The 20,440-nt window shown below is 43.0% G+C and overlaps 1 protein-coding gene across 2 annotated transcripts in view; it reads left to right on the top strand.

Moving 5' to 3' along the window:
• The first annotated feature begins 669 nt into the window (after window positions 1-669).
• Window positions 670-20,440, top strand: part of LOC118417916 (neuropilin and tolloid-like protein 2) — a 74,041-nt gene continuing 54,270 nt past the window's right edge. Inside the window, exons 1-2 of one of the 2 annotated variants that reach the window (XM_035823677.1) lie at window positions 670-891; window positions 17,089-17,300. The gene's annotated coding sequence lies outside the window, so the exon portion shown is untranslated. Of the gene's footprint in view, window positions 892-14,525; window positions 14,707-17,088; window positions 17,301-20,440 lie in introns of those variants that run through there. The other variant, XM_035823678.1, reaches the window with a different exon arrangement.

The following is a 20,440-nucleotide window of genomic DNA, read 5'->3' as shown; positions in this document are numbered from 1 at the left end:
TGTTATGTAAGAATGAAAAGATTCAGAGGATCACACAGGGCTTGGACTAAAACGGATCCGCCTTGTTTTATAACTTTAAAGATTTTGTTGAAAATCGCCTATAACTGTTTGCGCATTCCTCTACGCAGTACTTTGCCCGCGGCATATAACGTTACAACATATCTTGGGAGGCTCTGCTAAACCGAGCTGTGGTTGCCACTTTCAAATTTGTGGTGTGGGCGTGGCATCTAAGCGGCTCGTCGAAATGTTTTCTTTACGCAAGACCAAGACCACAAAAATGGAAATCTCAGTCCGGTTTAGCAGAGCCTACCAAAATATATCATTTATTGGCCATGAGCGATGCTTTGCGTAGAGGAATAAGTTTACGTGACCCCATATCTATACTCAACACGATGTTTATTACTAGTATGTAATTTAGAGAATTGACCAGGTTGGACATTTTCATCTGATGACTGCCCTTTTATAGCAGCTGTGGTACGTCTATTTGTTTCATTTTGTCAACGTGGGCTGATTTTAGAATGTTGAAAAGTGAAAATACTGCCTTGAAGATTTACATTTGCAGTCTACTTCAACCCTCTACAATGTATACGTTCGTCCGACCTGGTTAGTACCGGGTTGCTGAAAACCCCCTTCATTACCCTCCGGGTATCGATACATGTTGCAGGGAGAGACTGCCGTGGACATGCATTTGGCCGGCGCTGTCGGTGTAAGTCTGCACCGCGGAGATGGATACCGACTGACAAGATAGGCACTCATCTTTCAGTGGAGCTTCCGTATCTCAGAGGATAGTCCCGTGCGCTCATCATTCTTTTCCATAGTATACATGTACATGGAGAGACGCACTGCAAAACTATGCGGCGACTGTGCGGTCTCTGAAGTCAGCCTGAGCTGGTAAGTACCAATCTCTTGTTACAGCGTAAGTGAAAAAAAAAATACCGGCGTCAAGTGACCTGTTATACCATTGAGACAGTAATGGCGTAATTACTGTAAAATGTGAGGGTGTGTTTGATGATTGTTTCGCTTGGAAAATTGCCCACGAATTCCAACGTTTCTGCTTCAGATTTCTTTCAGTCCGCGCGAAAACCGCAAAGTTGTGAAGAGATCTTTTAGTCTGAGTTATCCGAACCTTTCCAAAAGTGCAGAAAGCTTGTGTGTTGGTGTGATTTGTGTGAACTGTGCGCTCTCCACGACCTGGAGCAACCACCAGACCCAACTTTATCGACCGACGTTCATGTTGCAGCTATTCCAATGTAACGTTACCGGTACCAGACGATGGCTCTGTCACATAGCGTTATGCGGTAGAGCTTCTCCGTGAAAGACACTGTTGGTTACTGCAAGGGTAAGATTTTGATAAAGGAACGCTCTATTCATTATTGCTACGGAAGGATATGATATCAGAATGTAAGAATGCGTTCTAACACAGCGCCTTGCTAAATTGGTGAAAGGCCGCCCAAGATATTTATGGAAAAAAATTGATTTTTAATCAAACGGTCAAACAGAACCGGGCGAATATATTTACATCAATATATGGCAGAGATCTCACCGACGACATAACGTTACCACTAAACATAAGCTTACCTTCTCCAAACTTTAAAATTATATGCTAGTAAAGACCTTTTATGGAAATGTTATGAGATACGACAATAAGCAGAGACGCCTACGTAACGTTAGACTTGGAGAATCATTAATATCGGCCGGTTATATCGGTAACCTTTACCAAGTATACTTTGGGGAAGAGGTGGTGTTGATAGCGCAGTATCACCAACCAGACTTGGTACGCTGGGTTAAGAACATAAAGGGCACGGTGACAAGTGATTCTCTTGGCGTGTGCATTCTCTTGATAGACTACGGCTGTTAATTTTTCTGCTCATATTCTAAAGCATTCTTTTATATGAGAGTACCTTTGCCATCATTTGCAATCACCAAGGACATACAAGTATGACCAAGAACATGCAAATTATACACCATAACTCATAAACGTGTCTTTATATCACATGCCATCAGTTAGTGCACGGTTACATTTGTAGTACAGTCGTCGTGCGATTACAAATTTATTTTGGAATAGTCGTGCATGGACTGTACAGCATTCAGTTGTTATGCTGTGGAAAGGCAGTATGCGATGCTTGTCTGCACTTTGGTTCTGTCACAGCCTGCTTGAGAATCGTTTAGAGACCTGCGATGACTGTGACCACGTCCTTACACGAAGAACATGCAATATTAGCGCGCGTTTCATATGAAAATACACCGTACGGATTTCCTAATACCATTGTCGCATTATCCACGATCTTTGGGCGTATCGATGGAAGATCGGCCATATTTAAGATCGACAAGGGGTTGCGCGTATTTTTCACCTGAAAACCGTCCCTGTCACATACAAGCCATACTTTGTACCTTGAACAATTGTGCAATAAAGTTATTATCCCAAGCGAGGCTCGGGCGATCGCCGCAGAATCGTCGTCCTGGCGATTTTCGCCAAATGTGACAGGGGTATAAAGACAGCTAAGTACGTAGTTGGGGATAGTAGACAAAAATGCAGCCCGCACGTCAAAGGATTACTGTTGTATCAGATCTAACACATGCACCTCATTTCATCAGCTGTGAAACATGTGGTCGTAGGATTGATGACGTTTATTATATTGAATTGACGAAGCGGCATGTAAGGTCGACAAGAGGCATGTCGGGGTGAATGAGAACTAATTGATTAGGTTATGGACCCCTAATATCAATCATCATCATCATCATCATCATCATCCTAATATCAATGGTGTGAAGTGTGAACTTTTTAGCCTTGCGTTATAACTGCATGTCACGGGGTGGGGACATCTGAACCTTGCAGAAATATCATGCTGTCGCCTTCGCTTTTCGTCTGATTTTACACACACAAAAATGTGTTCCTCTTTGACGAAGGTCAACATGCAATGAGTGTAGGGAAAGTGACACTTGCGAAGTAGCCTTGAAAATAGTTGTAGTGATACAAGGCTACAACACAAGTGTCACTTTTTGCACTTCTTTAATACAAGAATAAAGACAGGTGAATTCTGAGTCGATGTATGTTTGTCAAAGTAAATACAGAAGTATGTAAATATATGACGTAGACGTGCTTGTTGCCTATCGAGTGGGATCTTCTTGTGGACAGCTTTTCAAAAAGTTGAAAAGAATGAAAGTGATCTCGAACCAGTTCAGCTCACTGAAGAGCTACTCTGCCACTGGGGTTGACAGAGAAGACACATGCTAGTCATAAGCCATTCCGGCGTTATACGACATCAAAGTTGGCGCAGGCCTCAAAAGCCCCCCCCCCCCGTCTGAATAGGGTTAACAGGTTCATTGTACTGGGTAAATTCCCCTAGCTCCTTTCGCCAAGCACAAGGAACAGTGGACCACGGCTTAACGTCCCGTCCTAGTAACATGCATGTTGGGTGAACGACACAGCCCGTATACGAACTTATGACCTCTGACTGGACTACGTCCGCCATTGTAAAAAAAAAGGAGAAAATAATTCTTCTGAATGATTTTGGTCTCCTTGTTACATCCTTGGCTTTGATACAATTAAACATAGTAACACGTGCACCTTCGGCACAACTGACCGATGCATACCAGTTATGATTGCTAACTTTACCGCGCTACTCCCTTAGCTGCGCCAGGAAACTCGGAATCCTTAATCTGATCGTATGACGTATTGATGCCGAGGATCCCTGTTTACGGCTACGTTAAACACGTCATAAATATCGCCTACAAAACAGTAGTTGTCCCATAATCTGGTTCATGGCATTTGTATGCTCTATCCATGTCACTATGTTTTACGACTGGTTGGTGGAACGGTGCGTCCCTCCACACGTGACTTGCCTACACCATCCTGAGGCCTGCCGCACTGAAGGAGGGATCGCTCCGATTTCCAATTAGTCACTTTGTGGACGAGAGCTTTCTTAACGGAAATCGTTACTGCGGAAACGTTGGAACCATGAGACATCGACCGGTCTATTGCTGGCCCACCTCATTTCGGCGGAGATGGCGATCTCCATTTTCAGCGGACAGACAATCATTCCGTTGGAGATTAGGAGCAAGGAAGTGCGCTAGAAGTGGTCCGTCTGTTTTAATGCAATTTGACTTTATCGTCTTTGCAATCACATCAACACTTCAGTGGCCTGGGAGCATTATCACAACTTTGCAAAAGGCCATTATATTACTAGAAGCTTCCGATTGCATTACACTAGCCATGGCTACATCTTTTACCTGATACCTCCCTTTAAAGATCTGCAATGTGGTTGTCTTTTTATTGTAGAGAATGGCCTTCCACTAGTCAGAGTGTAATTTGAAAGTTATCCGAAAGTAATGTTAGAAGCTTTCAAACACCCTTTAAGAGGTTTTACTGACTTTTTTTGGGGATATTAGTCTGTCCTAATGTTGTTACATTATGGTTACCAGCAGTTTCAAAATGATGATGCAAGTTATAGCGTACTGATAGGTAGTTCCTGTTTCATACGGCCACAGCAAGTACATCTTTTGGTTGGTTTCTGAGCGCACATTGAGCTTCGTCTGGCTTTAGATAAAATCACAAGAAATATTGTTTACCTCCGGCAATGATCACCATCACAAGGAAGTACCGAAAATGGGAATATACCGCGCGCTAGCCTTGATTGTAGTCGTAGAAGGGAAACTAGTTGTGGGACTGGCACGACGTAGTGCCATATACCACAGAGTTAAGTTGGTACGTAACACTAGGTTATCAAACCTATCGACCCTTCCTGCACTTCTTGAATACAGGAATAAAGACTTGTTGTCTGTGATCTTGCAGCTGCAATCCTTGTTGCAACGTTGGAGATCTCTTTATCGAAAATTTAAGCATGCTGTGCATACATTTTGTGTATAAGATGTGCAAGAGTTTTGCAGGGGATGCATTCCATAAAATACACTTGATGTGGCCTAACGAGAGTACATAACACCCAAGCTTAGGGAAACAGATCTCGAGGTAGATTTACAACAGTATTATCAGCACCAAGGACAGCCACATGACTTATGGAAGGCTTAAGAGTTTGTTCTTGTTACTGAGCAACACCGTTCCTCTTGTAGAAGATCGGCTTGGCAGCCATAATTGTTATTGATGTTTTAATAGGTAAAAGCTAAGGTCACTCGATCAATGATTCATTGGAAAACCTTAATAACATGCCGATTTTCTGCTGCAAAGTCATCCCACTCCGACATTAGGCTTTCCCAATTTGACCACCTTTGCAAAAATAGACTCTTCCGTGCATCTCAGTGCATAATGAACCATTCCAAAACATTTATTCTCAAAATACCCCGGTCCAAGATTGGATTTCAAGAAAACGCAGAATTATGGCGGGACGCACGCAAATGAATGTTCGGGAAATTTGTGCGGTTACTTTGCGTTTGAGCAACGAAATCCCAACAACACCATTCTAGAAATATCAATTTGGCACCAATTGTTCCCAAGGGGAGGGAATGGGCGTTACGCTAGGAAAGTCACCCTGAGACTTCACCAACATTCGGTGCAATATTTGCATAATACTCCGTGGAGTATTGGAGGAACTCTGATTAGACGCGGGACCGCAATGGGCCCTGTGACTGTTAACGTTATTGTTATTGCTGACGAACAATTACCAGGTCGGCGCTTTATATGAAGAAGAAGAATGAAGCGTTAATTGAAAGCGGCAATGGACTGGATATCATTATAAGCAGTCCTCCCTACATGGCTCTGTGTCTATGTAATGTTTAATGTTCTTCAACATAAGTTTAATGCTAGTGTAGTAGGGTAGTGGGTTCTGGGTCCCCTGGGAAAGTTACTTAACACCAAGTTACCACTTGACTTTGTTACCTAGCTTCGGTTATGGACGTCTTCTTGGACAGACCTCGTGTTTGAGAAGAGGCACAAGTCGAGAAAGTTTAAGACCCCATCACAAGGCATTCATCCAGGTATGAGTGGACTATACCTTAATGTCTGGTATCTGGTTTGAAATAGGGGTAGTCACCACCAAACCGGTTATGTGTTAAAAGATCTCTAGTGCTGAAAGATCAAGGGTATGCACAGTTTAGTTATGCAGAAGGCACATTGTGAGGCGATGCATTGGAGATATTTCTAGTCTCGGTATTTTCAGGGTAGTGGGTAAATCGCACCTGGAAGAATTAGGTTATATAAAATACACTCATAGCACATGATAATATTTGTTATGTTTGTATACGTTTTGTTGCAAAGTACATGTTCAATGTGTGGTGACTATCAGTTCATATCAAGTCGTTGGCAATGTAAACCTACAATTGAGCTTTTCTTTTAAGGCTTTATTACAGAAGATACGTCTGTACATGTGTCCTCCAGACTTTGTTATAAGTAGAAAGATGTAATTGTTGAGACATGACGAGATTGTCGATTAGATTTCCTTTCAATCTGAGTTGCCTCTCTTCACTGAAAATATGGAAGCTGATGAGAGCAGGAAACACCTTTAGCTGCTATCTTTATGAATAATTTATTGCCGTTACGTCCTTCGACTTGAGGCGGCAAAGCCTGAAAAGTGGCGGTTCCTCTGAGGTGAAGCCCGGCCCGTGTGAGAGCCTATTAATATCCACCCATCACGTTTCCCTACCCGCGGAGTTTGCGCACGGCGGTGGGAGGATCAGCACTTCCTGCCGCCGCGGGACAGGATGAGCAACTGGCTACTTCAGGATTCCGGAAACTCCTGATTTATGCCCTTCCTTTAGGCTGATCTGATAAGAGTTTTCAATTTCATTCGTTAACCCTGAGCGACGACTCGGTCCCGCGAGTCTCCTGAGAGATAAGGCGCTGATGCATGACCCTTGGACCACACTGTTGAGATTAGCCATTTCCATACAGACGTGCGGGGATCTCTCTGTGTCAACCCGCGATCGATAACGTTACGCAGGCGACATTAACACACGATGTGCTCCAGAAGACTGTACAAGAACTTCCGCTTCATAAGTTACGCAGTCATGTGGAGCAGAGATACTGTCGATAGTAGCAGGGAAGATGGAGTACCGTATAGGAATATACGTTTATAGTTTCAAAGTAAGTGTGTTAAAGATACTGATATGCTTCAACCTAACATACAATTTCGTAAAAAAAGCTGTCATTGGATACGGTACCTAGCCATGCTGAGCCATTATACTGACCATGGAAAAGTGGAAATAGCGACAACACATAGCATACAGAGATATGCATTCGGTAAGCGTGTTGATTGTATTGATATTCTTCAACCAGGAAAAAACTTTCTATGTACATAAATCAGATAAGGGGTTCCATAAATATGGGAAGGAATCTTCTAGATCATGACACGCCTGTGCACAAAAAGTTTGACCAGATAGATGTCTCTTGCATACGTGATGTCAGGTAGCATGTCCATACTTTCCGTCTGTACTTTCAATGAAAAACATGAGCATAGAGGAGCATTATAGAGAATTGAAACTGTTCCCTAACTCAAAATAATGAGTTAGAGAACGTCCTGATTAAAATCGTCTCTTTTATTCTCACAAAGTAACCCTGTTTAGCGAGACATATTCATCTTCCGTGGCAAGTACAGTCTGTGGAAAAATATCAATCATACAGCATACAGGGTTCGAGCGTAGATGAAATATGATCGCTATGCAAGTACACCAGCCTGGCAATGCCAAGGACAATACGATAATATATTAGGAATATTCTTAGTGGAGTGAAATGGCGCTTTCTCAGTCACAGAGTATTATCAGCTTACAATTCACAGAGGTGAAACTGGAAGACCACCCAAAGCCACCATCAAGTGTGTACTTATGAGTTATGAATAAAGAGTTGCCGGCTTACGGTGTGTCTGTATGATAAGATCATGGGACGAGGCACGCCCTGTCTCTGCGAGTAATCCCAAACATCATTCATCTTTTAAGATGAAATTTGAAACGACAACGAAAACCTAACATCAGTCACACTGTAAGCGCTATAAGCATGGCAAATATTGTAAAATTTACTTAATGCATTCATTTTCGAGGTAGGAGGAATATGATGTTTTGTTCTTTAAAAAGAAGAGAGAATTCCTAAATAAAGACCCTGATTTATTATGCCCTGAATCGGAAACACGGCATTAACTCTTCCATGTATTATCTATCTCAGCCGTGACGTTGAAAGCATGGCCGGAAACTCGCCCCGGGACCGTTTCACATAGATTACGGCCTTAGCTTACACCCCGTCCTTACCAGCCTGAAACCAGCTCTGCGCTCCGAGGAACGGAGCAGATCATTCGGCTTTGGCAAATGGACTGGAAGGCGTGGTGGCACATCGGTCTTTGTCGGCAAAGCTTATTAAGTGGAAAGTGTATCATCGTTCACGGTGTATGGAGCTGTACGGACGGATATTCTGGTCTTCAACTTTGTGCGGGTGTCTAAAGCAAAGGGAAAGAACTTCCGTTTATGTAGCCGAGCCTGGTTAAAACCTTCCGAAATTGTATTTTATGGTCGACTGCTGGCAAGGGACTTGAAATTCTCGATCCGACATCTGAGTGTTGAAAGCGTCAGCAAATTCTACTTCTGACGCAGTAGCTGTATATCTGTGCAATCACAGTCTGTAGCTGAAAATACCAGTTTCCCGCCAATATGTTATAGGAATATATAGGAATAGGGGATAAAATGGAATCGGCAAGGATTGCCGGGGCGTCCAGACTTCAAGTCAATATTGCCCGTCTGAATCTTACAGATTCCCGCCAAGCTCCGCAGGGAAATCGCCTGGACGGGGTTCGACGATGTGCGAAATGACCTTGGCATCCGTCCAGGTTTCCTTAAGTCTGAATGTTGATAAAAGTGACGTTACAGGGATGTTATCGAAGACATTTAAACGGTTGACATTAACTGACAAGACTAAGAAAAAACACCCCTGCAATTGCGGAACAAGCTGCTAGGGGTCCTCAAATCCACATGATTTTTACTGTCGTCAAAATCTATACGCCATCGAAATAATCAAGACCGCGGCATGTCCAGGTGACCATGTCAAAAGATACTAAAACCGTGCGTTCTGCTGCAGTACCAAGTAAAGCCGCTAGGCCGCGCATGATCACTCTGGACCTCCGTACTCTCCAGACATACCCACATACTAAACATCATCAATTTCCATCCGGAGGTTCTTAAATTATGCTGACCACAACTTTGCGGAAACACAAACAGATAGACACAAAGGCTGACAATATCTCCATGCATTTTTCATGGAGGTAATTACAAACGAAATTGGATTGTCCTGCGCTAATGTGATCAAGTGATATCTCAAAACAAAAGTGACAAAACCTCACCCTGAATCATATGCGTGCCACGTCCCAAGTCAGTTACGGCGTAAAAAGTACAACAGACATTATTGCATAACAGGAGCTACTCTTACGCGAGGGCTACGGCGTGCATGTTGAGTGTGCCGGATACCATATGTCTGTCTCTAAAACTCAAGGAGTCAAAAGTTAGATACATGAAAAAAATTCCGGGCAGGTTCCATCTCACTCTTGTAATGCCCAATTTTGCACAAGACGGCGATCTTTGACTGGCGACCAAAATTGTATTTGCGTGACCCTTAACTTCATGACTGGAGTATGATGAAAGATTTAAATTCAAAAGTATGATTTAAATGACAACTTAAAGAAAGTTGTTCTTAATGCGGGAAATTCATTGGGGGCTCTGTGAAATCTTTAGTCGCTAGGCGGTCGCGGCCTCCAACGGAAAGTGAGTGTAACGAAACATTAGACACTCCCTTGATAGCGTTCCAAAGTAGGGCGTGACGCCCGTACGTACAGACAAATGAGGTAATATCCCAGTGCGTTGGTGGGGGTCACACACCTTTCCGAAGCTAAATCACTGAGATAAGATAAGTCTTGGGGCCTGTCGGCCCTTCCCGAGTCTTCGCGCGCACGGACTGACCAAAGGGCCATCGATCCGACTCCGGGGTCAAGCCGGAAATAAAGGGGTGTCGAGGCGCGAGGAGAAAGTTAATTTTGTGCACGATGTAACCCTCGCACTATGGGGGCTATTGTTGTGGAGATGGCTGGGAACGGAATGACACATTCCGCAAATTGCACGAAAAGTGGGATTTACCAAGACCGGTAAATTCCAGGTAAGTCCGGTAAAGTTTGCCAAAAAGCAAATATTACCAGGCATACCTGACGTTTACCGATTGATCTGTTTGTTTCTTTGTCTTGTTGTGCTTCCGCAGTTGGGTGAATATTACAGAGCGGCATCTTGCCATGATGTTTGCTACCTACTACCATGATATTCGCTATCTATTTCTGTACTTGACTTATTCTGAAGTTCTGATCGCCCCACATATGCATACCCATCCACAATAACATAAGATAATACCCGCTGTGGACCCACCTATATCTATACAGTAACATTGTACGTTATATCAACGCCAGATAGAAGTAGACTAGAGCCATTTTGGAAATATTAAGGAAAGATGTTGATTTCTATCGGTGGAATACTGTTCGTGATTTGCGTCCAAATACAAGTTCAGAACAAAAAGACAGTCAGTTAAAATACTAAAGCTAAAACTGTAACATTATGTTTGATAGATGACGAATCGGTCGGTTATTACATATCGTTAGACAGGACTATAACGGTTTTGATTGATACCCTCCAACTAGCGTGGAGGAGGTAACCAATCATCTGCAATCGTACATCGACCATTATACGTGACTATTTTACATTCTGCTGAGGACTTGGCTATTGTGTGCCTTTGGGGAAAAGACAACGAAATCAATTCCACTCTTTTTCTTCTACATTATAGCCCTAGTAACGTCCAGAGTGATCGTCAGAGATGCTGAAAATCCATTATCTTTTGAACTATTTGTGTCATTTCCAATTGAAACAAACGTAAGCGTTTAGCCCCTGTAGTACAAACGTCTTTAGTACGAAATGGCAAGTGAAAGCATGTCCTGGCATTCAACAGTTTCCCCGTCAAACATGGTTGTCTTTAACAACCTACTATCCACCATCCCTTGACCCAAGAATTCCAGGGGTAGTTTTGACAAAAGTGCTCTATCAAATCTGGTCAGGGTTTTATACACATAAGGCGATCTCAGCAACAGGAAAAATGCCATGTTGCATATATCAAAAATGTATTTGGTGTCGAAACTCTCAATTAGATGACGGTTCAACACCAAGGACATGAACATGGCAGGAACAATAGTGTTTATTTGAGGAGATAGTATACTCATTCTCCTAAGCACAACTTCACTAGTGGCCTGTGCAATAGGAGGCTCTGCTAATATAATCTTGGTTGAGGCTGTATACGTGTTTTCACTTTGATGGGCGTGGCCTCTAACCAGCTGTCAGCCAATTAGAGGATCATCTAAATGTTTCCTTATGGTAAAGCTGATTCTCTGATTGGCTGACAGTTGGTTAGTGACCACGCCCACACAAGTGGAAACCTCAGCCCGGTTCAGCAGAGTAGTCCCAAGGTATATTGTATAGGCTGCTGTCGAGTCTATATGTAGGAGTACTTGGTGAATTTCACTTCCAAATTCAAACTCTTTGAACGACCATGCATATGTTCTGACCCAAGGACAAAAGTTACCTGCGGTAGGAAATAAAACTTTCCATCCTCACCCTTTCATGTCCTGGGGGCTAACACCGTGCATTATGTAGAGGTGTCATGGGGAATAAAGTCTACTTTACGGTTTAACGGCTGGATACACAAAGGCGAAATACGATCAGAATGGAGAGAGCGCATAATCAAGCGCCTTAAGGTAGGAACGCCAAAGAATGACCAATTTAAGGTGTATAATGTATTTTTCGATCGCATTTTTGCGCTGTGTAGAATGAAGGCTAGCATTGAAAACGAAAAATATTAGTCACACAAAAGACAAAAATCACTCAAGGAAGTAAACACAATCTACCCTGTTGTGTACCTTTTGTATTTTTCATTTCATTACCTGCACGTCTAGCCTTCATCAGCCCATATTGGCAACGTTCATATCTTGTTCATTGACAGACGGTGGTTAGCCTTAGGTTATCAACATCTCCGCAAAACCCCCGGATTGACGATTATTAGCATTTGGATCTTAGATGCTCCTACCGAATTAAAGATACCTGAATATCAGTATGAAAGTTAATCTCGGTTGGTAAATTACATTATGGAGAATGTAAATTGTCCTCCAACTAAAACCATTCGGGATACCGAAGACGGCCATGTACATCGGGGCCCACCAGCCTCCTCTCAGCCGGGACGGGGGGCGATATCGACTTCCAACAACCTTTGACCTATTGCTGACGTAACACGCGCATTTAGTCACGTTCAGGAGGTGATTGGGTCTGATAGCTGAAGAGGACTGTGATTCAGTCGAAAGTCCGGGTGAGTCGGATTTTTATGAGTTGGCGAACAGTTTAAATTCTCCATGATACCCAGATACCATTGATCCAAAATGCCCTGAGAAGTTTACACATCGTTATGCCATCATAGGTTTTCCTCGCCAGGAAGCCCACAAGGCCCTGGAGTAATAAACTCAGTGAAGCGGCTCTCCGGATCGGTAAATGCCTTTCAAATTGCCAATATGTCCGCCTTGATGTGTTCCTTCTCCACCTGAAATGGAGCCCGGGATGACCTCTATATCCCCCGTTTCTGCAACAAGCGGTTATGACTACTGCAGGTTTCACCTCGTCATAAAACATGAGCAATTTTCACCTGGAATATGACACGACTTCCCCGCATTTCATCAAGTTGGAACACTGCGGTCAATTTCAGTAGCTCAAGCAATTTAAGATGGAAACATACAAACACACACATAGAAAAATTGAGATGAAGCCCGCCGATCGGTAGGGACTGTGCGTTGTGAAAGAACTACTGAATTGAATCCGGCAAAGCGAACTGGTATATCTGGAGATGGTAGTTTAATGAGTTCCACGGCCGTGGAATTCGTCACTTATGACCGTGGAATTCATCACCAAACGTCCCATGGCCGTGGAACCTATCAATCTACGGTCTCCGGAAATAGCTCCGAAAAAGTTTTGTGCGTCAACCTGTAACGTTAGTTTAGTAAATATTTCTAATATCATTGCCACACTAGCATGTCTGTCAGAACAAGACAGCGAGCAGCGTCGGTAAATTTCAAACGTATCAAAAGCAAAGTCGCCATGACAGAGCAATATGAACATCAAAAGAAATACGTGCAGAATCACCGATCAACTAATTGCCGGTTTCCTGCTTGGTCCTTTGGGTCTAATTAACAAGAATTAGGCGTACATCTGAAAGTTTGAAGCGAAACGAGGAGAAGAGAAGGAGTCAAAAGTCAAACTACTTTCTGTACAAAACAAATGTAGAATGCGAATCGGTCGTCGCCTATATATAGCTAGCTATGTTTCCTGTTTGGTGACCTTAGACAACCCAAAACGAATAGACTGCTTTGAATGGACCCCGAGCTCACGAGACTATTCTCCAGTGTGCGTCAGATAAGGGTCATCGGTGTAATCCCGCGGATGTAAAGCTTTATTGATTAAAAAAACTTCACACGGCACCCAGAAGATGCCATCCATCCGCCGTATAGCTGTGTTTGAAGGCGTCTTTGGGAGCCTATTCATCTAAGGATTGAAGGTTAAAATGTATCTGCAAGAGTATTATAAGGTATCAGTTTTCTTTCAGAAGCAATGTGTTTCCTGCAAATTAGACTTTTGCGAATTATTGACCTTTGTTCAGACCAATGAAAATGGAAACTACGAATAAGCATCTCTAGCTGCATGGCCAGACGTTTGAAAACGCATATCTATGTAATGTAAACCCCATTATCTGCTTCATGACCGAAAGCTATAGCATTTACTTTACGGGAAGAGGAAAGTGCTGAAGGGATGTAATCTGTTTTTAACTACGTTAACATTGCCGTAATGGTAATATGTATCAATCTTCTTCAACCTGCAATCATATTGAAAAGATGGTTTTGTCTAGAAATACTTTCTTTTGGACCTTCGTCCTCAAAGGACTTTTATGGTCATCAGTTCTAAAAGGACTTGTTTCCAACGTGACGCGAGGCGATCTTCGGCAGAAAAACTCCGTCAAGTAACCGTTACAGGCTTTTACAGCTTTCGGCCCACAAAGAGCCCCATTTCACACATCGTGACCTTGCTTACTGATGCTTCTTATTGTAACTTAAACCATCCTGTCAATTTAGCCTTAAGGTTGCTATGAGGATTGTACTTAAGTGATTGTGTGTTGTTTGAATTAACCAGTCATCGTCATCAAGCTAAGTAATCGGGTTTACGATTCTAAGGAGGCATCCGTGGCAAAATGTATGGCGGGTAATATGTCAAAGGCGAATGACTGTACATAGTCAGTTCTTGTCAATATTTCAATCGTGTAGTCGCCGCGGAAGTAAAGACAACGTAAGTAATCCAATTAACAAAAGGTGAAACCTGACAGGTGATAATAGGGATGCGACGTATGTATTTAGCAAGAAGATCAAGCGTACATGAGGCAGACATAGTCAGATCTCTTCCACAATCTGCATAACAGTGACCGTGCTTGTTTTGTTTATATCCCACGGGCCTCCTCTTTGGCATATTATCCCCCCCCCCCTTCGTATATATCTACCCGTATTCGTTCTGTGGCTAAAGGTTGTGATTCTGAACATCAGATATCATGTATGACGTCCATCATCATTTTTGTCGTTATAACTTTCTACAACTCTGGCATATCGCGGAGAGGGAGCCGGTACCCAGTATCAGCTGCAGCATCGCTGGCTTGCTGCTGGAGATAAGGTTCGCATTTCCACATGTAGATAGGGAACGGAAACTGTTCATCTTTGTCAAAATCAATGCAGAACTTATAGCTGTTGATTTTTTGCGTGATGTGAACAAATGACACATTTGTGATACGCTTTGCATGTCGTAGGACAAGTCCTAAAAACTGGTGATGAATTTGTGCTCAGTTGTTAACTCCGCGAAAACGGAGATATTGTAATCGGTTTGTTTGTTTGTTTGTTTGTTTGAGTTTGTGTGCATCCGCAGTTGTGTGAATATAAAGCGGATGTGGAGATTTTCAAGTATCGTTTGGCTCGTTTTGACAATTAGGTAATGCCAAAGTCATCCTTGTGCCCAGTGTTGGTGACATTTCATGATCAATACAGGGAATTGTGCCCCCCCCCCTCCCCACACACACGAGGTAGGCTTGCTGCAAAGTTTCGTTCTACAAAGTATTCTTTTCTCTGTTCAAAGTTCGTGAGTACAGAATGGCCGTGTTGCTGAGTATGTCTAAAATCACTCACGTACCGCTCCACAAAGCTGCGCCTGCTGAAAGGGCAGCTGCGCATTTACGGGTTTGCAAAATATGGCAATATATTGACCCTAAGTGGCAGTTTCTCACACCATTTCTTACCATCAAGAAAGGATTGTAGCAGTCCATGATGGCTTGTACTGTATGTGAGCGAGTGACTATACCTAACATGAAAGCTGTGACTAATTTGGACCTCTCAGAGAGACATGGAACATTACCTGCGATAAATACCAATATTGTGTCGCTTTCCATTGTTTACGCCTCTTCCGTACAATATCAAAAGTCTTATTTGTAGCCAAACGTTGAATTATCTCCTGAAAGAGGACACACCTCATTACTTGCCACTACAGTTAGCAATTTGAAGGCATTATCTCTAGGATCAACGACGTGGCGATCCCCGTAAATTCCGCTAATCAGATTATCCTACTCTCCAGAAGAAAACAGATAATCATGGCTGATCGTGAGCTATAACATCAGCAGGGGAAAACTGGTGAGTTTAGCCCGCTGATTTACGACCAGACGGGCTATCGGTCTCGGCCTCGGGACAACTTAGCTCCATCACCGAGACGGCTGTCCCTTATCGCTCGGTATCAGTGCTGCAGACAGAAAACCGCGCTATACGTTACCCGGACAACTGGAACAGCCGGTCTTGTGTAACCCTATATATACGAGTGAGATAGGGCGTGTGGGTCACAGAATATTACCAACATATTCATGACACAGAAGAGATTATTACCTGCTTGGAGGCTCATAACTTTTTATTGCTGCTGTTCTGAGGAGATATAAGGATAGCTTGGAGATGATGACATCTATGGAGGAAATGGGGAAGGGTAATGGGAATGTTTAAGGGATTGGAAAGATGCAGGGATACTTTAAGTCCAAAAAGTGCGGTTCAGATATTGGCAAGGATCTAGATACTGGACACAGGATTCGTTTTAACTTCTAACATAGAATTCCATCAACCCATGAGGAGAGGTCTTCGCCAATACCTTCATGAACAGGATTATGTTTCGAGTGTTTTTTTGGTATGTGCAACAATATGCTACCAGAAAGGGTTGCAGTCCTTATGACGAGGTGGTCCACTGTTCATTGTGCTCATTCAAAAAAGAAATGCCTCTTTCACAAACAGTGAAAGATTAGCTTGCCAGTAAGCTAGTATAAACTGGCTTGAGATCACTTTTACGTGATGAGAACAAACGCATCAGTTGTGTAAGCGTAAGAGTGTCGAGAACGGTTCACCCCTTCCCTCACAACCATTCTTTTCCTCAGTTAGCCACTTCTGAAATGTCACATCGTTTATTCTACCACTATTGAAGACTCACAGACCTGCCCTTATTCGGCGTTGTCCTAAATTCGACTGCACGGCAGAATTTCAGGACATTTTATCAGTTGAACCGTTCAGGAGACCTCCATAAGTCTTTATAGCTTTTTAAGGTTCAGACATCTATTTCTAGAATTCTGCATTGAGATACATGGAGATGCCGTGCGTTTCTGCCTATTCCAGGAGCGTTGAACTTAATCCCCGGCCATTTTGTTTGCCCTTGGACTGCTATTACAGCTAAACACTGACATTTAAAGAAAGCCATAGATTACTGAAAAGGATGGCTGTAAGGAAAGGGTGCCGGATGGATGGTGAAATTCTTAAATGTTTGTAAGCAGAGGAAGCCAACAGGACTGTATTGCCTTTAGTAGTGCGCAGAAACGATCATGGTGTGTACAGAGATGCGTGTGAAAGGCAAAGCCTACTCGAAAATGTCTTATTTGAAATATATGTGGAAAAAAATGTTCGCTGCGAGACTCTAATCTCCACGTTTATAATAAGTCACGTGTAATGGACTTTGGTTGTTCTATATCCTATCTCGCCACAGATACCGACTGCCTGACACCCCCTGATAGGCGGGACGTCTAAGGGAAAACTGCGCGCGCAGCCCGGTTTCGTCACGCAGCAAGGACTTGAACAAAGGTGCGGAATTGTCGTCTGACAAGACCAGGCTAGGGGCACAACGGGCCGCGAGGAGGTCGGTCAACACGGGGGGATTGTAAAAATTCTTAGTGTCACGGGGCCGGACGCCGTAAGAAGGTAAGACGTTTTTTTATTATTATTTCATACTTATTTCTATGGGCCGTTTTCTTGCTACCTGATCCTTCATGAGACACCTGCTTGTGTGGGCTGCTCGCTTAGCAGGCTGTCAGTCCGACTTTTGGGGCTTGTTTGCTTGTTTCCTGATAGCGAATCAATTCTATTGCACCCTGTTTCTTGAGGCGGCGTCCCAACAGGCCCGACTTTTTGCTGAGAGTGACTAAGCGTTTCCCCCGGCCTTTTCAATAAGCCTTTACTAACGATTTCTGCTGTATGGTCTGGACAATATGATTGATTACTTACATAACTGTTATATGAACTTTGTATTATAACGTCAGAGGTATCGAAAATGTGCCTCATTGTATTCCGGTGGTGATTGATTCTTTTGGGGTGTCTCTCTGCGTATCCGTGTTTCGGTCATATTTTGGCCAGAATACTATCCAACCATAGGTTCATCGGATTCGGCTGTTTTTCGACTTGGCTTTAGGCTTTTTTGGTGGGCTTTCTACTTAACCGTTTTCTTATGCGATTGGCTTGCGGACATAAAGAAAGTGGTACAAAATAGAAAACCTGTCAAAACGCCTAAAACACGTCGAAAAGGAGCCGAACCCCTGCTTGGAGAGTAGGCCACCACTCAGTAAGTTTGGAAGCTATGGATGGTTTGTGATGTTATTTGGAGTGTGGGTAGGTCTTGCTAGCTGTAGATGAATAGTATAGTATCTGAAACAAGCCGCTTGGTCTTCGTCGCGCTTTTGGCCATTTTTACTATATAGCCACAAGTGTAACGGAACCAAGTTCTAAGAAAACTTCTAATTCATTCTAAGAAAACCAAGCTATCAGGTATAAGCCCAAAGGCATGACGTTTGATCTCCTTTTTAACCTCCTTGGTTTTTAATCTAATCAAAATGTTAGACGATAAGACGATACCCACAACCCAGCTAATGGACGACCTTCATTAACCTCCGCCATCTTGAATTCTCGATGTCAAAAGACATGTGTCATCAAAGGACTGCTTGCTATAACTTGGTTTATCAACTACAAATTGTCATGAATCTAAGAATTTGACAAAATCTAAAACGCTTCAAATGAGTTGAGGTCAAAGGTCAATAAAAGTTGTTTACTGACTCAAATGCTTAAGATTTCATCGTTATAAAATTCTCTCTAATCTCATAAAACTAATATCAACGCACATATCACGTATGAATCATATTTACACCATAAGCATTTCTACAAGATGGAATTAAATTTAAACCATATACATCTCTGCAAGATTCTTCATAGTTCATCAACATATACAATATATACTATAGTATACAGTACTCATAAAGCTGAAAATGGGGATAAAATGATTGTCGGTGGTACTGTCAGTTCTTGGTTGACACATGGCTTTACTATAAAGGCGCGCGGTGGTTTTGAGTTCCACCGCGAAAAGCGCGAACATCAAACCTCTGAGAACATTTCATCCCCTTTGAATGCAGGATGGGGTTGAACGGGTACCTTGTAACCTACATACGCCCCCGTAGAGTGATATTTGATTTGATTACGCTTTGACCCAGAACTCCATATTCGGAAACACGTGGAAAACGATCAGAGCAGTCAATCAGTGTACGGAGTTAGAGCACGGGTAAAAGAAACGCGGAAACAAAAGGGTAGAATCAATTCTGGAATATACAGAGCATGTAGCAGAGAAAGGTCGGACAACGTGACCAACAGGATTAGGACTGGATTAGTTGAATCAGGTCGTTATGATCCGGGTAATCCGTGTGAAATATTTAGAGAGGAAGTGCTTTAGATAATACGGAACTTAACGTAATACGGGTACAATTCAGATGCCAAACAAATAAAACCACTCATTCTCATACATCATCCTTCTGAGATAAGAAGAAAATGTAAGATAGAATGCACCGAAAATTGTCTTCTTGCTACTACAGTATTTGCTGTCGACCGTCCGACATGTGATTGATACGTCACTCAACGATGACTAGTCAAAACATTATCCAATTCATTGTCGTGTCAAGATATGGCGTTCAATATGAAAAAAAAGGATGGATGCCTCTGTAGCTCAACTGGTAGCAGCTTCTGGTTCCAATGATCAGTTGGTAACTTGGAGACCCCGGTTCAATCCCGGGTCAGGACATCCCTGTTGGGGCTGCATCCGTCTTTTGGACGGGATGTAAAATCTGAGTCCCGTGTTTAAGGAGGTGCCTCGAGCTAGAGCGTTAAAGGCGAAGCCGAAGGGCTAGCAACACCTCCCTGTAAAAATATATCCTGCTACTAAAACAGGAAGGAAAGTTAACGGATCCTATGTGCCACTAGGCACTACAAGGGTTTGAACGAACGAGAAGTCATTCGACAGGTATGAAATGGGCTAGCATAACGGTATGGGCCACACTCAATCTTCCTACAGATACTGAGGGTTTCTTTTAATGACAGTCTATCATATAAACTGGTGCATTTCGCGCCCTGTATATATCATTACATGGGCATTTGTTCCAATTATACCACTGACGTGGCAGTGCGCAGCATTAAACTGTCACCGAGACAAAATCTATACAAAATACCTGCGTTATCTGCTGCTCGTGATGTAATGAAATACTGATTAACTCAGCTCGCTGTACCACGACCTTTCATCTATAGGCATTACGGTGGGCTCAACTGGGGGGATACGTGAAGAATTTCTGAAGCTGATTCTATGCGGCGCAGTGTGTGGTCTGGAAATACGGGGAGATATAGGTAGATGGATGTAAGACATGGATATCATTTGAGATGACTGCACTGCGAAAAAACTACTATCTTGTGCCACCGGTAAAGCTGCTTGGACACTTTATTAAGCCATGGTCCACTGAGCTGGGGAAATTGCTCCGAAGCATTCTCTTCAACGAACATCTGTTTGAGCGAGTTAATTTGAGCTAAACTCACTCGAGCTCACATTAATTTTTCATTTTCAATTTCTTATTCAAAGCTAAATCGTGTCCGCGGGTGCATTTTGTGCATAGTGACCGTAGTGACCCGAAGAGCGAGCACTTGTGGCACGGTTCTGTATCGTCTCATGTCATGACAGCTCGGAACGCGCACCGATAAAGGGTAAACTCTGTGGTAGGTTCCGTGGGGTCACCGAGTCAGTTTGAAAGGTACGTCTC

Source organism: Branchiostoma floridae, chromosome 6 (genome assembly GCF_000003815.2).
Source record: "Branchiostoma floridae strain S238N-H82 chromosome 6, Bfl_VNyyK, whole genome shotgun sequence".
In the NCBI taxonomy this organism is placed as follows: Eukaryota; Metazoa; Chordata; class Leptocardii; order Amphioxiformes; family Branchiostomatidae; genus Branchiostoma; species Branchiostoma floridae.
Note: the sequence above shows the minus strand (reverse complement) of the source record. Positions and strands in the feature narration are given on the sequence as shown.